Below are 16101 nucleotides of genomic sequence, written 5' to 3' on the forward strand. Positions count from 1 at the left end.
TATTTTTATTCGATTGTCAAATCTATTTTACTTTGATTCAAATAAAAAAAGGACAAGAAAGTCGACAAGAAAATTGATTAAAAAAGTACTTTTTTTGTATGAATAAAAAATCTACTTTGAAAGATTAAAAAAAATTGTACATAAATATCGGCCTAAAATAAATGAATCCCTAGGACTTTTATGGATTAAATTGAAAATGAAAAATAGAGGTATAATGATTCTAAGAATAATGATCTACAATCATTTGATGCATATTAGTTAGAAAACTAAATAAGCAATCATTAAAATCTCAAGTTTTGCCAATGCAAGGTTGATCAAACTAACACCTATTAGGGATGAAGAAGTCATGGGTTCGACTCATTATTCACTGCATATGAAATAACTTAAACGTTCATATTGTTGCCTTGACCACAAAAACTGCCCTTGGCCCTAGGGCTCAAGGCGGGATAAAACACATTAAGGCCACTAGGGAAAAGACGTATATGAATTTTTTTTTATTTTTTGGAGAACTGAGGTTTGTCTAGGCCAACTCGGCACTCTTGACTACTCTTCAAGAGGGTAGCTATTTCATATATGATATAAAGAGCAAATTGCATGGGCACCCCAAAATGGAGGCCTAAAAGTACCGACACCCCACTTTCTGTTTTAAAAACACATAGGTCTATTTCGTTAGAACGGTTAGTTGTACAATTGTAAAGACCATTATACCCTTTTGATTTCATCTACCCTTCTTTATCAGACTTATTCTCTATTATGCACAAAAAGAAGAGTTCCAGGCACACTTTCCTGCTTATCCCTTTATTTCCCACTTCTTTATAGCCTGAATAGCTCCACTACCAAATACACAATAGCTGAGGTAGGCTGCCACAATTCATATTCTTCCCTCTTGTTCTTCAAGTATTTTAACGTAACGACTCAAGCTACAAACAAAGAGAGAGCAATCGGCTTCCAATCAAGCAAACAATCCCTTCAGGAGAGGGAAGTATACATGGTAAAAGAAACAAAATTCAAACCAAGCAGGGAGGCTCAATTAAAGGCACAAAGGAAGGATGACGCAAATAATCAAGGAAGGAAATACCTTCTCTAGAATTTGCAGGGTACCATTTGATGGAGCTTTCATGGAAGCAGATCGATAATAATTGGAACAAAAATCAGTAAAGAAAATTGTGCTCTAAATGGCACTCTCCTACTATCCCATTAGGATTCTATTTCAGGAAAGCATAGATTTTCCTACATTTGAAAATTTTCCAGAGCACCCGCTGGATGGCCTACATTTCATGTGTGAAAAATTATAAATGTGGGACCTACATTTGAAAATTTTCCTTTCCTTCCCCCTCCAACCCCATTATGTATGGTCTTATGTGTTTATTTTTCCTACTCCACCTTTGCAAACAAACAGTGCCAAAGGGAAGACTTGAAAGAATTCCAATTTCTATAAAGAGTAAAGAGTTTCTTCACTTCCTCATTCAAGCACCACATAATGCTAACAAGTTAGGTTCTTCAACCTATCTTATAACCAAATGAGTACGGTTAAGAGCATAAAACTATAAGATGTTTCATTATATAGGTTCTTTTGGGTAGAAAATACATTATATAGTTCAAATTCTCATATGATAACCTCAACCCAAGTTCATATAAGCTGATCCTAGGCCCAATATACTAAGCTTTTTGGTTGATTCAAGTGAAAAAAAATATATTCACAAGAACACTTAATAATAAAATATAGGGTAATTTTCACATGAGGTTAAAGTGCAAATATTAATATTTTAATTTACATCATGAGATCTTCTAATTTTTCAAATTTACGATTTCAAACCCAGAGTCGGCCTTTCGTTTTTTGTCTCTTTCTTCTGTTTTACTGTTTTTAATGTCTCTCTGCAAAACCCTTATTCTTTTTTATGTTTCATTTTGAATCTTTTGGTTTTTCAGATCTGAGATTTTCTGTCAAAAGAAAAAAATTTGAGATTTCTCCGCTTTCAGATGCGCAACCTTCGAGTTATTTGCAGTGAATCGTAGGATCTTGTCCCGCTTCCTTCTTGTTCTGGAACCGTAACGGTGGAGAATTTGTTCTTATCTCATTTTAAGGCTTCTTGTTTCTTCTTCAAATTCATGACCGTTTGTTTGGTTTGATTACTTTCAGTTTGCACACAGAGAATGCATATACAAAAGCTCCCGACTTCTTCATCGTGACAGATTCAACACTGAGAAATTGAAGAAAAGAAGATTAGATCCTCCACAAACAATACCACTCCTCCCATTTCAGTTTCCTTGTCTCCCTTTCTCTATCTCTCTTTTTATCTGGTGAGTGGTTCACAAGTTGATTTCCAAGAAAGCAAAGGAGATCGAATTCTAGAATTCAGAATTCTAAATTCACAGCAAGCTATCAGATTATGGGTTCTAGATTGGAAAATACGAGATCTTCTAATTTTTCAAATTTACTTTTCAAACTCAAGAAGAAGGAACGGGTGGAATCTAAGAAATAAAGCAATGGAGGAGAAATTTTGGGAAATCAGGAAGTGGGACAAGATCCTAGGATTCACTGCAAATAGCTCGAAGGTTGCGCATCTGAAAGCTGAGAAATCTCAATTTTTTTTCTTTTGACAGAAAATCTCAGATCTGAACAACTAAAAGATTCAAGATGAAACAAGAAAAAGAATAAGGGTTTTGCAGAGAGAAATTAAAAACAGTAAAACAGAAGAAAGAGACAGAGAAAACGAAAGGTTGACTCTGGGTTTGAAATCGTAAATTTGAAAAATTAGAAGATCTCATGATGTAAATTAAAATATTAATATTTGCACTTTAACCCCACGTGTTCATTCACAGCCATTGGTTTTTGTTGCATGTGTGAATCTTAACGGTTAAATGATGTAAGGGTATTTAAGTCACAAAAGTGATTATCCGTCCTTAATTGTCCTTTTTGAATACCACAAGGGAGGGTTTTTGGACTAAATTTGACCTAAGACAAACCTTAGGGGGTCCAAGTGAAAATTACCCTAAAATATATTACTTCTAGTGGGGGCAGTGGTGGCTAGCAGTGGGTGGAGGTGTGGTGTTTTCTGACGGAGACAAGTGGTTTCCGACAGCTAGGGTGGAAAGGAGGTGGGTGAAAGGAAATCCCTTCACCCACTTGAGGATTGAGCATGGGATAAGACACAACTAGATCCTCAAGTTGCAAGAGACATTTTGTATTTTTTCTTCTAGAAGAACGATCTCGATCCTTCTTGTACCTTTTACCATCACATTTTAGTTTTGAATAAAGTTAATGAATGGATGTATGTCCATGCTGTTAAGTATCTAGATTCAACAATTTCAGTTTATTTGTTGGATTCTAATTCAAATAAAAACATGAGTCACAATTAGAATTGGATTTTGTAGGGGAGGTTCGGATGTTTTGTCGGATTCTAATTGCATAAATGTAAAACCGTCAATTTAACATTAAGGTTAAATTAATTTTGAAATCAAATATTTCATTTGCCACCCTTCGTTGATGGACATCAAATTGTTTGAAGTTGTCTGAGAAAGAGAAGGTGGAAGAACTTTTAGTTTCTAGAATATTTCAAATCATGTTTAAATCTTAATAATTTGCCCCTGCCTAGTATCAAATTTACAAAATAAATTTTCGCATTCAAGCCCATAAAGCTGAACTCAGAAGTGTGAATTTAAGTTGATAATTAAATAACCTACCATGCGAAGTATTTGTACATGTGAATGCGCATTTGAGAAGTAACTGTCCCATTCCAAATCTTATTAATTGAAATTTCAAAATTCTGAAGGACAATGTATACAATGATCTGCAATAAATTCTGAATACTAGGTTTTTTTTTTTTTAAAGAGTAATCTGGTTTGGTTTAACTATATCGGCTCAGATGAATGGAATGAATCCTTTACAAACGGTTTAACCGGAAATAAGTGAAAAACTTTCAAATGACTTTGATTTGTGTCTCTTACACGCATGGTGCACTTCCAGAGCACCCGCTGGATGGCCGCTCCTTTGTGCGACGCAGAGGATTTGAACTCAGCTAGGGGTGAAATTACATTGAGCAAATTGCATTGACACCCCAAAATGAAGGCTTTAAAACACTGACACCCCACTTTATGTTTTAAAAACACAGACACCCCATTCATTAAACACACTAGTCCATTCTGTTAGTAAAATCATTAACCCATTGTACATTTTTCTTTAATTCCAAAAATGCCCTTACCCTATATATTCTCTCTCCTCACTCAGATCTCCTCTGCTTCACCCTGTCCACCTTCACCTCCGGTAGCACCAGCAACGACGCTGCCGCCGCCTCCTCCACTAATGTGAACAATTCGTTCCAATTTCTTCCAAGATGATTCTTGTAACTCATTTGCTTTTGCCACCGACGGTAATTCTGGAGTAGTTTATGAGAATTTGTCGGAATCTGTGATCGATTTTAGACTGAGAGCCCGCTGTAGAGACGAACAAGCCAGAGAAGTCCTCTGTTCCTGAATCCAATCTCCTTGAACTCTCTCAAGTTTTCACTAAGTTTTCTATTTGCAGCAGTGACATCTCCGGTGAATTGCAGAGATTAGCCTGCCTTCCGTGGAAACAGATTCTAACAGTGGAACTTTCTTGGAGTCATGGTTGGGATGTATGCAGCAAGAGAGTCTCTCTTCGGAAATCCTCGACGATGCTAGTGCTACACCCATGAATCTCGAACCAGCCGTGAAGGCTTGCGTTGAAGGTTTATATTGCAACCAAATGCTTGGCTGCCGCGAAGCTACGGCTTCTTGCTAAGAACAGATCTGAGAATCGAGCAATTATTGGTAAATTCGGTGCTGTTCCGGCCTTGATTCCGCTCCTCCGTTGCAGTGATCCGTGGGCGCAGGAATGATCAGATCCATTTCTTACAACACACTTTCAAGTTGGGTTTTTAAAGCTCCAAGCTAAGTAGCCAAAAGCTAGATGAAAGTCAATTAGCAGGACTCCTGGATGAAGCAGGTGAGGGGTATATATCATGTATGTAACTTGACCGGTCTGAGACATTGGATGGCCAGCCAGGGCGAATTTTCTCTCAGATTGACATGTCAGAATAACACGGCAGGTGCAACATTCATGGTGAATATGGCACCAAATCTGTGGTTCCTTTGTGACGGTCCCAAATGCTCACAAGCTGATCATTTTTTTTTCTAGTGACGACCAACAAAGATTGCTATAGGCTTGGGTCAGGATTGAGTTTTAAAAGCTTGGCCTGACTGACCCAAAGCTTTAAAAAGTACTCAAGGTGGGATGGTTTTGGAACAGGGGAGCGGTTTGGCGGAGAAGGCTATGGTGGTTTTGAGCAGTTTGGCTGCTATTCCAGAGGGCAAGATGCGCATTGTCAGAGATGGTGGGATTCCGGTTTTGGTTGAACCGTTGAAGCCATCGAAGACGGATCGATGAAGGGGAAGGAGTTAGCTGTGTTTACGCTCCTGCTGATTTGCGCAGACAGTGTACATAATAGGGGATTGTTGGTACCGAGTGGTGGTAGAGAATTAGAAATAACAATTGCTGGTGGAGGCATTAGTGGAGGCGGCGGCGGGCGGCGGCCCTGTTGCTACCAGAGGTGATGGCGGACATGGTGAAGCAGAGTAGATCTGAGTGAGGAGAGAATATATAGGGTAAGGGTATTTTTGGAATTAATGAAAAATAAACAGTGGGTTAATGGTTTTACTAACAAAATGGACTAGTGTGTTTAATGAATGGGGTGTCTGTGTTTTTAAAACATAAAGTGGGGTGTCAGTGTTTTAAAGCCTTCATTTTGGGATGTCAGTGTAATTTGCTCAATTACATTAGAAGTGAAATAGAACAGGAAGAAGGAAATAAAGTACGAAGAAATAAAAAATTTAAATAAAAAATCCAGTACAAAGTAGTAATAATAGTAAACCCCAATCTTTACAGTATAGAGGGTATTTTACACCGTTCACAAAGGAAAGGATGTTAGACTGCATGCGCATAACGTGGAAAGGTAACAAATGGACGATGAGGAGACCGTCTAGGACCCACAACTATTGGAAGGGGAACAAATGGACAATAAGGAGACCGACTAGGACCCACAACTACAGGGATGAAGACAGATGGCACTGGCACAAATGGAACTCGAATAGTAGTGCTCCTAAAACGTATCCCATAGAGAAAACCTTGGAATGGATCTTCAGTCAGATAAAACATCTTCTTCATGGCTGAGAACACACCGTGTGTTACTAGGCTATCAGAACCTGCTTGATGATGCTGTCCAATTCTTTTTACTTGAAGAATCTTCGCCATTCGATCCAAACCCAGCTCTCCACCGTAAGACCCATGAAAGAATTTAGCCATGAATTTCAAATCGTAGAGCCTAGGGAACGTTAACCTTACAACAAGCATGAATTCTTGGAGTGATTCAGGCATGGGTTTTCCAGAACTCAATACCTTTAAAAGGTAAGCAATGTCATAGAAACCATGGAAAGTTATCCATTTAATCCTGGCACCTTTAGACTTAATGACACTCTTAAACATATTGGAAAATACTTTCAGCTCAATGCCCTCCCTTTTGTTTCTCTCCAAATCTATACCATTCTGGCGGAGTAAGTCAATGGATGCAGCAACATGAAGGTCTTCCTCGGGATCAAAATCTGAAAAATTAAACTGCCAGACACCACCTGATGGAGGGAGATTACCGTAAAAATCACTGAATGCAAAACCGAACTGTATAGGCTTCAACCTATTCACGTTGAACTTCAAATCTTCGTATCTCTCGGTCTCCTCAGCATATCTTGGACTATTATGCAGAAATCCTGAAAACTCAGAATTGAACGATATACATGGATAGTCGTGGACTATACCCAGAATGGAAACCATCTCTTGCTCAAAATTTGAGCGCCAAACCTCACGTATGATTACTTGATTCATTTCCATGAATAGTTGTTTCGTCAGTGACAATGCAGAGAAATAAATGATTGACAAGGAGCAGAACACTAAGTAGAGAAAATATTATTTATGATGAGAAGATTAACAGGGGAAGCAGAGACACTAAGCAGAGAAAAGATCATCAAAGATGAGAAGAGTAACAGGAGCATAACAGTAAGCAGAGAGCGACAAACAGAATTTATAAGATTTCTTGATGACAATTGATGAGTCTTGAGTGGGTTGAAAGTAGGATTCTTAGTCTGAGTTGAAGTTGGATTTCAAGTACGAGTTGAAGTGGAATTTAATCCTAGAAAACGATCACTGTCCACTATTGATGTCCTTCTTGCAATTCAATTACAAACGAGTGAAAAATGATGAGCACATTTATGTGTGAAATCTTAGGGCATAAGACATGCATTTTACACACTTTAAGTGGAGCTACCTTGTGTTTTATATTATTTTTGCATATTTTATGAATTATTAGAATTTGAGCGAATATCAAGAGTTTTGGGTATTAAACATGCGATTTTACACGTCAAGAAATCTGTTCAAATCCTCAAGTGCGAAAGTGGGCATGATTTGGAGCATAATGAGCTAGAGATACAATTATGGACCAACTCCAAAATATTTTGTAAAATTAGATTAGAATATTTATTTTATTTTTTATTGTAATTGAATGAATGTATGGGGCCCCCACAAATAGTCAAAAGATTATGATTTTCTATTTTTTAAATTTTATTTACTTCTCTAATTAGTTTTTTTTTCTCTCTTCCCACTTTGTATTTTATTTAATTTATTATTTCTTTAATAACCAACCCACTTATATTTTTGTTAACAAAATATATTTATTACTTTTTTTATTTTCTTTCTCTTTCCTTTTTTCACTTTATCTCCGCGTTAATTTCAAAATCAAAGTTTTTTTCTTTTTAAATTTAATTTCTCCACCTTCTCTCCACTTTCCCTCTTCACGTGTTACTATTTTTATTTTTTTATTATTTTTTCCACACATTCTCTCTCTCTCTTTATTTCTAACGAATTTTGCTCTCTCTTTATTTGTTTTTCTTTCTCTATTTTATTATGTATTATTATTTTATTTCCTTGTTTGTAAATTATTCTCCTTCTTCTATAAATATTATCTCCCCTCTTAGGTCTAGTTTACACTTTATTTTCTCTTTAATTTACTTTAGTCTTGCACTTTCTATTTTCTTTAGCTTGCTCTAGATTTTCTTTAGTTCTTTGATTACTTTGTGGGTTCTAGTTTTTAGGTTTTAATGCTTTGCAAAGAAGATTGAAGTTGTGTAATTTTTCTTTTATGCAAGTGTAATTCCTTTAGTTTTATCAATGCAATTTCAAATTCAAGTTCAAGTTTCAAGTTTGAGGATTCGCTTTCTCTTTAGGTCTAGCAATTGTAGATTTAGATTATTCTAGATCTGATTGTTAGGATTGGTTGAGATTCGAGTCATTTATTCAAATTTTGTTTGGAAGATGCAAGGAAGTAAGTGTTAATGATAAAAATGATCATTATATATACTCCGGTCTAAACAAGGCTTGAGCGGTCCGACCACTAGTTCCGTTGAATATGGTCCGACCACATTACCTATGGTAGGATCGATCACTTACTCAAGAAAGCCCGGTCAGAGTAAACTTCTATTACCTATCAACTTAATGGAAAGATAAGTTAGGTAAAGAACTCTTAATAGAGTTACTTTTCGAGAACAACTCATCTTAGAGTCACATTCTGAATATAACTCTACTATTTTACCCTATATAAACACCTCAGGTAAACTTAATGGGGGTAAGCATTCATATTCTATGTGATCAATTGCTTGAATTCTCTATTGAGTAATTGAGATCATATTGTTGATACTGACTTGCTTGTCGGAGACGTACCTTGACCACCCAAGGTCGAACACATATTTTGCAGGAACGAGACAAGGAAAGGACGAGCGAGATTCCGTATCAATAGTAAGATTCGTCAATAATCTTCTCTCCCCCCTCCATTCCCGCTTCTATCTACCCCTCCATATTCTTAATTTAGGATTTAAATTTCAGCATTTACTTACTGTTCTCCCTTTCCCTAGGGTCCTTGATCAAAGAGAATATTGATTGTGGATATCCATCATCCCCCAATAGACAATACTTCCAATTGAAGATCTCAACCACCTCAGCATACAGTCTTGGTGATTCACATTCCCATCTTAATTGAAGATTACAGTGATCTCAACACACAATGTTGGCAGTCAATATTTCTATTCTATGCACCTTCTATCTTGGGTGGCAATCTATCTTTCCATATCAAGAATATCTTCTTGTGTGTAAGAATCATATATTGTATTTCTTTGTAGACTTTGATATTTCCATATCATAGTAGATGTTCATTCTACTATAAATATGTAATGCACTCAACTGAATGGACTAGTTCTGATTGAACTCATCTTGTCTTTCTTCTTTGTATTCTATATTTTCTTTTTATTTTATAACACGTTATCAGCACGATTCCGCTTGAAGTAATTGTGAACGACTCCGCTTGAAGTATTGCGTTTTGAGAAGAAAGACAGCAGACTATGTATCATTATGTTTTTTATTCCAAAGTGAAAAGAATGATCGACCTCCTCGCACGTTTTTGTAAACAATGGAATTTACCTTGTCCATCTTGAAATGTAAGTGCATCATGATAAAAAGATATGTGTTTTATTGAATCTAAGAATCAAACAAATAATAAGATATTAGATTTTCTTAACAATTGTGATTTGTAATTAAAAATTGATTTTATTTATTGTATATAGTGGTTGCTAGCTTTGCACCACAAATATTATTAAATGCACATGAAGTTGCAAGATTTGAAACTGTAAATGAGTACAGTTCTGCAGATGCACATGAAGTTGCAAGATTTGAAACTGTAAATGAATACAGTTCTGTAGATGCACATGAAGTTGCAAGATTTGAAACTGTAAATAAATACAGTTCTGTAGTTTTTTAAATTATTTCTCTATTGAAATTATAAGGAGAAAATATTATTCATGAAAATATGCCAGCAAATTTTCAAGTTTTAGATTTGTTGTTACAATAACAATATTGTAAAAGGAGTTTTAAGAAGTACTCTGAATGATATCATGCCTATTTGTGGCTGAGTAAAATAATGGACTATTAATGAAAAGTCATGAAGCTCGTCTTATTGGTTCTGTTCCATTCCCTGAAGTGAATGCAGTAATTCATGATATGCCTGAAAAAAGGCAAAATTAAAATTATGGTTATTGACTGTGGAAGAGGATGCAAAAGACGAAATAATTACCGTCATTATTATAGAAATAAATAAGAGAATAATAAGGATTCTCAATATAACAATTCAAGAAGTGAAGATAATATTTGTTACCGATGTGGTATGAAAGCTATTAGACATGTATCTGTCATACTCCACAATATTTAATTAAGTTTTATCAAGCCTTAATTAAAGAAATAAAAATAATGTGGAGATAAATTGGATTTTATAAAATCATGATACTTGAGCAATTTTTGCCTATAAAAGGAATGATTTTGATGGCCTCATAGATACTACACATCTAGATGCTGCAAACTTCTTTGAAGATAATAGTTGAAGATTTGATTATGTTAGTCGAGTTCAAATAAATAAAATAATATTATATTAGTTTGTAATTCTTTTCTCTTCAAATCTCATCTCATATGTTTGTTTATCTTAAATTTAATATTTTTCTTCTATAATTTTTTTTTATTGACTTTCTATATATCTTTTAATATTTTTTGTTTCATTTTGATGAAGAATGTGAATATTCTCTTATATGTTGTGACCCATATTATACTGAGAGAAAAATATACATATTTCTCTTATTTGATGATGTGGAAGCCAATGTTCATATAAAAATCGGTAGTACAACATTGATTGGAAGCTCCGGAAGAGCTAATCTATTATTATCTGGGAGATAAAATTTGCTATGAATACTTCATTATTTGTAGTAAGTCTCAAAGAAACTTATTGAATTTCCAAGTTATTTGCCAAAATGATTATTAGATTGAGAATACAAATAATGGTAAAAGTGAATATCTATATAAAGGTATTAGATATTTTCTCCTAATTTGTACTACATGAATATCGCATGGTTGAAACACATGCTTGGGTAAATCAAATGAACATTGACTCCAATAATTTTATTATTTGGCATGACCGGTTGGACCATCTTGGATCAAGTATGATGCGAAAAATTATTGAAAATTCAATTGTCATCTATTGAAAAACCAAAAGATTCTTCAATTAAATCAATTTTCTTGTGTTGCTTGTTCTCAAGAAAAATTTATTATTCGATATTCACCAGCTAAAGTTGAGATTGAACATTCTACGTCTTTGAAACGTATAGAGGGTGAAATATATGGGCCCATTCAACCATCATGTGGACTATTCAAATAATATATGATTTGAATATATGCATCTATAAAATGATCACATGTATGTACATTATGAACTCGCAATTTGGTGTTTGCGAGATTGTTTGCTCAAATAATGAGATTAATGGATTATAAGATAAAGACAGTTTGTCTTGACTTGATAATGTTGATGAATTTACATCTCAGGCTTTATGATTATTGTATAACAACTGAGATCACAGTTGAATAGCATGTTGCTCATGTTTATATACAAAATGGTTTGGTAAAATTATTTATTAATTATCTCCAATTAATGGCTAAACCATTGTTTATGAGAACAAAACATTATTTGTAAGCATCAGGCCAAAAGGTTGTCATAAATTCTCCCAATTACAATTGGCTTATGGTCATAAGCCAAATATTTCTCATCTTAAAATTTTTGGATATGTGGCTTACGTTCTAATTGCTCCACCACAGCGCACAAAGATGAGTCCCAAAATAAAGTTTGGAATATATGTTGGATATGAATCTCCTTATATAATTCAATATATTGCTAAGGATAGGAGATTTATTTAATGCAATACTTGCTGATTATTATTTTGATGAATTAGTTTTTCCAACATGAGGGGGAGAGAATAAACAGCTGGAAAAGATGATTGTGACTTATCTCATTAGATCCGTGCAATCGTGAACTTGAAGTTCAAAGGATAATGCAATAAATATTATAAATCAACTGCCAGATTTGTTGACCTGCTAAGAGTTACTAAATCTCATATTCTAGCTATAAATGCTCCAATTAGAATTGATGTTCCAGCAGGACAATCTATCAGTGCAAATGAAATTGAATCACGTTTAAAACGTGGAAGATCAATCGGTTCCAAGGATAAAATCTTAGAAAAAGAAATGAGCAAATGATCAAGATGGTCATAAAATGGAGATAATTAATTATGAAAATCCTGAAAACATAACTTTCTATGAAACCCCAGAAGAGGTTCAGGTACCTGAAAATAATGAAGAGATCTCGATTAGTTATGTCATTACAGGAAAAAGATGGAACCGAAAAGATAAAGTTGTCGACAACATTTTTGCATATTATGTTATTGTTGAAATAATACAACAAAACGAGGATCTTGAACATAAATTTGTTGATAAATATAAATCAATAAATGATTGGCCAAAATGTAGAGACGCAATTCAAGCAGAATTGAATTCGCTTGAAAATAAAAGTTTTTGGACCTGTAGTCCAACATCTGAAGGTATAAAGTCAATGGGGGTACAATTGAGTTTTCTGCAAAAAGTGAAATGAGAAAAAGAATGAAATCGTGATATATAAGCATGAATTATGGCACAAGAATTTTCGCAGATGCCTGGCATTGATTACATGGAAACATGTTCTCTTGTGGTGCATGCAATCACCTTCAGATATCTTATTAATTTGACAGTATATGAAAATTTTTAGATGCATCTAATGGATATTATTACAGCCTATTTATATGGCTCACTCGAGTGTGAAATATATATGAAAATCCCTGAAGGATTCAAAATGACTAAAGCATATAAAAATTCCTAGGAAGTTTGTTTAATAAGGCTTCAAAGATTATCAAGGCATATATGGTATAATCTCTTTAGTGGATATTTACTAAATGAAAAATATAAAAATGATCCAATTTATTATTGTGCCTTTATTAAAGGATATGGATATAATTTTAGTAAGTATATATAATGATGATTTAAATATCATCGAAACTCCTGAAGAATTTCCAAAAGCAGTAGATTATTTGAAGAAAGTTGAAATGAAAATCTTGAAAAGACAATGTTTTGTCTTGACTTGTAAATTGAGCATTTGACGAATTAAATATTCGTTCATCAATCAACTTATATAGAGAATATTTTGAAGAGATTTTATTTAGATAAAATACATCCATTGAGTACCCCAATGGTTGTGAGATCGCTCAATATAAAGAAAGATTCATTTCGACCCCAAGAAAATAGAGGAAAATTTCTTGGTCATAAAGTACCATACTTAGTGCAATTGGGGCATTAATGTATTTTGCTAATAGTGCAATAATGTATTTTGCTAATTTTGTCATAATGAAGATTATGCTGCATGCATAACTTAATTGAAGCGAAGATACATCAAAGGAAATAGAACGATACATATTTCACCAAAATTTTTCTTCATTTATGGTCTTTAATGAAATGGTGAAATCGATGTTCAACAAACTCGTTCAAGTGATAAGTTGACAGATTTATCTATTGAGAAGTTGCATACTTCAAATCTTGAGAAACTGGTATATGATATTAGAATGTATGTATTCAAAGATACTCAATGATGTTATCATCAGGGGGAGTAAAACACGTGCTGCACTCTTTTTCCCTTAACCAAGGTTTTGTCCCACTGGGTTTTCCTAGTAAGGTTTTTAATGAGGCAGCTACTAATATGTATTATTTAGATATGTATACTCTTTTTCCTTCACTAAGATTTTTTCCCATAGAATTTTTCTTAGTAAGGTTTTAACGAGGTACATTATCTATTAATTGACATCCAAGGGGGATTATTATAAATAATATTGATTGTGGATATCCATCATCCCCCAATAGACAATACTTCCAATTGAAGATCTCAACCATCTCAGCATACAATCTTGGTGATTCACATTCCCATCTTAATTGAAGATTACAGTGATCTCAACACACAATGTTGGCAGTCAATATTTCCATTCTATGCACCTTCTATCTTGGGTGGCAATCTATCTTTCCATATCAAGAATATCTTATTGTGTGTAAGAATCATATATTGTATTTCTTTGTAGACTCTGATATTTCCATATCATAGCAGTAGATGTTCATTTTACTATAAATATGTAATGCACTCAACTGAATGGACTAGTTCTGACTGAACTCATCTTATCTTTCTTCTTTGTATTCTATATTTTCTCTTTATTTTATAACATTTCTGTATGTACTTTCTGCACTTTTCTTTTCTTTTTCTCTTTAATATCCTTTCCCCCGATCAGTGGACTGTAAGCTACGGCAAAGGGTCCACGGTCAAAGTCATTATTATTATACTCCCCCTCCCTCGATCTAGAGCTGACACTTGGATCACTTCCCTTTTCCTTTTATTTTTATTGTTCGCATTTTTTTTCCTGTCTTTTATTTATGCGTTGGTTATGTTTGCTTTATTTTTCGTCTTACTTTGATTGCATTAGATGTATAGATTATGATCGTTTAGTTTAGTTAATTAGTTAACAAAAATTGAATCATTCAACTCTCGCATTACCATTAAGGAGTTGAATTCTAGATGTAATTTTATTTTGCAAACAAAAAGAAACAACAAAATCATATTTATATAAGAAATTCAAATTAAAAACAAAGTGTGACTCAAAGTGTCGCAGTTATAGACTTCTTAACGGCTAGCTTTCTTAATTCCTAGACCCTCATATTGACTCATTAGTCTTAAACGGATAATACAAATAAAAATAATATAAATTAGCAAATATTTTATTTTATTCTTATTTGTATTCAAAATTTTCTGCATTTTAAAGAAATTTCCTATTTTTTATCGATTGTCAAATCTATTTTAGTTTGAATCCAAATAAAGGACAAGAAAGTCGACAAGAAAATTGATTAAAAAACTACTTTTTTTTTTTGTATGAATAAAAAATATACTTTGAAACATTAAAAAAAATATTGTACATAAATATCGGCCTAAAATAAATGATTCCCTAGGACTTTTATGGATTAAGTTGAAAATGAAAAACAGTTGTATAGTGATTCCAAGAATAATGATCTTCAATCATGCATATTAGTTACTAAACTAAATAACAATCATAAAACTCTCAAGTTTTGCCAATGCAAGGTCGATCAGTTGGTAAGACCAACACCTGTTAGTGATGAAGAAGTCATGGGTTCAACCCATTATTCACTTCATATGAAATAATTTACACATTCATATTGTTGCCTTGACCATAAAAACCGCCCTTGGCCCTAGGGCTCGGGCGGGATAAAACACGTTAAGGCCACTAGGGTAAAAGTCGTGAATGATTGTTTTTTTTTTTTTTTTTTTTGGAGAATTGAGGTTTTTCCGGGCCAACTTAGGCCCTCTTGACTACTCTTCAAGAGGGTAGCTATTTCATATATAATATAAATAGCAAATTGCACGGGCACCCCAAAATGGAGGCCTAAAAGTATTGATACCCCACTTTTTGTTTTAAAAACACACAGATCTATTTCGTTAGAAGGGTTGATTGTACAATTGTAAAGACCATTATACCCTTTTGATGGTTGAGTGAAAAGATTTCATCCACCCTTCTTTGTCAGACTTATTCTTTATTATGCACTAAGCCACAATTCATATTCTTCCCTCTTCTGGTATTTTAACATAACGACTCAAGCTACAAACAAAGAGAGAGCAATTGGCTTCCAATCAAGCAAACAATCCCTTCAGTAGAGGAACATATTATATGGTAAAAAAAAAAAAAAAAAAATGCAAACCAAGCAGGGAGGTTCAATTAAAAGGAAGGATGATGCAAATAATCAAGGAAGGAAATACCTTCTCTAGAATTTGCAGGGTACCATTTGATGGAGCTTTCATGGAAGCAGATCAATCAATAATTGGAACAAATATCAGTAAAGAAAATTGTGCTCTAACTGGCACTCTCCTACTATCCCATTAGGATTCTATTTCAGGAAAGCACAAAGAAAATCCAATGTCGAAAGGAAAGCATCACCTCTACAGATAGTTACACGCCCTTTGACTCAAGGTAAAAAGCATGACCCTAATATCTTTCGTCTAAGCTAAACAAATAAAAATCACAACACAAGCACGCAAG

General features: G+C 34.1%; 1 pseudogene; it reads right to left on the bottom strand.

Annotated features, from left to right (window-relative positions):
- Positions 1 to 4224: 4224 nt before the first annotated feature.
- On the bottom strand, positions 4225 to 6901 carry LOC149002518 (putative CCR4-associated factor 1 homolog 7 pseudogene; annotated as a pseudogene).
- Positions 6902 to 16101: the final 9200 nt, after the last annotated feature.

The sequence above is a fragment of the Hakea prostrata genome, chromosome 10 (genome assembly GCF_041222555.1).
Source record: "Hakea prostrata isolate BN-2017 chromosome 10, UWA_Hpros_2, whole genome shotgun sequence".
Lineage (NCBI taxonomy): Eukaryota > Viridiplantae > Streptophyta > Magnoliopsida > Proteales > Proteaceae > Hakea > Hakea prostrata.